At 34.2% G+C, this 2,264-nt stretch overlaps 1 protein-coding gene across 1 annotated transcript in view; it reads right to left on the reverse strand.

Moving 5' to 3' along the window:
* The window catches only part of LOC103470635 (nuclear factor 7, brain-like), an 8,538-nt gene that overhangs the window by 1,268 nt on the left and 5,006 nt on the right, over positions 1-2,264 (reverse strand). The window lies entirely within an intron of this gene.

The raw sequence follows: 2,264 nt of genomic DNA on the forward strand, positions 1-2,264 counted from the left end.
TCCTCCAGGCAGCTTGAACAGAAGCTGTGGTTGCAGCTCAGAGACACAGGATCTCTGAAAGTCTCTGAACAAACATGGCAGCTCAGGAAACTTTCCAGAAGAACTCTCTCTGCCATTACTCTATTTTGTATCAATCAAGACAAAATGTTGACTTACAGTTCTCCTTTAGTGTGTTCGTCTGTGGTCATGTGAGACTGTCCGTAAACGTTGTGTCGTTTGTCAGCAAACCAAGCCTTTCAGTTTCCTTTTCCCCTTTTTGGGTGGAGCTGATTGAAATTAAACTGACATTTTGCCAAGTTGCCTCTAGATGGTGATGTTTCATCCTTTTTGGTTTCTTTTTTTCTTTTTTGCTCCTTGGTAAATTTTTGCTTGGGCAAACATGAATGAGGTTTTTAGGTTTTGGCTTTTCTCGTCTAACTGAACCTTTGTGAAAAGATGCAGGAAATAAAATCTAAAAATTGCAGTTTTAAGGAACTTGGCTACTTTACTTTTGTACATAAACAGCATTCAGTGATAATATGATGGTACTAAACCCATATATGCCATGGAAGGAAAAAAAAATGAAAGACTATATTGAAGTACTGCTTAAATTAATAAAGAGAAGTTGTGTAGCTTTGAAGGAGATTTATAATTTAGTTTTTATTGTAAATAAATCAACATGAGGATCTACAGCAGACATGATTTTTAGTCTATCGACCTGATTTCTGTTTTAAACAACATATAAAAATAATGATCAAATTTGCTTCGTAACAATTGTGCGATTAAACTACAGTATATAAGAAGTAATGTTGTGTGATGTAATTAAACAATATTTGGTGTAGATTTCATATTTATTTGATCTGCTTACGGTAGTTGAAAAATTATTACATTTGAAACAAACAGCTGATTTCTGTCTCAGTATTTTTATTTCTGAAGTCGTAACAGACAGAAGTACATGATACACTGAATATAACATTGTAAGAATTAAGGATTTATTATAAATAAAATCAACTTTAAAAGAGAAACTTTGCAAAGAATAATTAAAAAACTGATGGCGACATTATAAAATTCACAAACACGAAAATATTAAAAATTATTGTTTGACATGATGTTACAAAGATAAAGTGTCCAGTAGGAAGTTTAGGACAATAAAACTTCTTAAAACCCACAAAAGTATTACATGTTGTTTTTGTTTTCTAATGCATTACAGATTCCAGAAAAACTCATGTTTGATCACTTCAAAGGTTTTATGATCTGTACATATCTTATGTCTGGATTTAGTTTCAAGTATTCATAACATGGTTTAATTGAATGTACCAAAATAATTCTTTTTAACCAGGAATTTAGATTTTGATTAAAACTAAATTGATATCAAATTAAATTGGAAAAAAAAATACATGTTGTGTTTTTTCTAATTAATTACGATTCTCATACAAATCTCATGTTTGATCATTTCAAAGGTTCTATGATCTGTCCGTATATTATTTCTTGACTTTGTTTCTGATATTCATACAAAAGTTTAATTCAATGTACCAAAGTCCATTTTTCTTAACCAGGATTGTATCTTTTTGTTTAGAATGAAAACTGAATGTATTTCAAATCAGACAAAACAAAAATATTCTACTGGAGCAAAATCAGTTCATGACTTCACTGTCCTTTAATAATTTCAGTCACATTGATCCAATCAACATCTTAGCTTCACATATTTTGATCTCAGATGTTTCGGCATCACCTGCTGGTCCTATATTAAAATAAGGGAAAAGTTTCTCAGTGAAAGTGTCTCTGTGAGTGCAGATGAGAGTCATGTCTTCAGGGTCGTAGAAGGAAACGTCCCCCATGTCATAGTCCAGCTGGATTCTGATCCTCTGGAGACTCTTCTTCAGTGTGAGAGTTTTACCATCAACGTCATTGTATTCTCTATCATGATGCCATAAACACCAGATTCCATTTTCTGGTGAAGCATTTGCTTCTCCCTCCTTGTCAACAGACTCTTTAACTACACCCACAATCCAGTCGGGATGATCTCCCACCTCCACATCCCAGCTGTGTTTCCCTGAGCTGAAACCATTGGAACCAAAAATATCATGATATTTAGTGTTTCTCTCTGGATTATTAGGAAGCTGCTGCTCTGTGTTTCCACATCTCAAACTGGTCAGATCATCAGACAGATAGAGTTCAGGATGTGCCGTATTTGGGTCCAGAATGACGGGACTGAACTTCACCTTGTCCTTCATCTTCTCCCAGACTCTGAAGGACAGGTTGCCCAGGTGTTTGGCCACATCTAT

This window comes from Poecilia reticulata, linkage group LG9 (genome assembly GCF_000633615.1).
Source record: "Poecilia reticulata strain Guanapo linkage group LG9, Guppy_female_1.0+MT, whole genome shotgun sequence".
Lineage (NCBI taxonomy): Eukaryota > Metazoa > Chordata > Actinopteri > Cyprinodontiformes > Poeciliidae > Poecilia > Poecilia reticulata.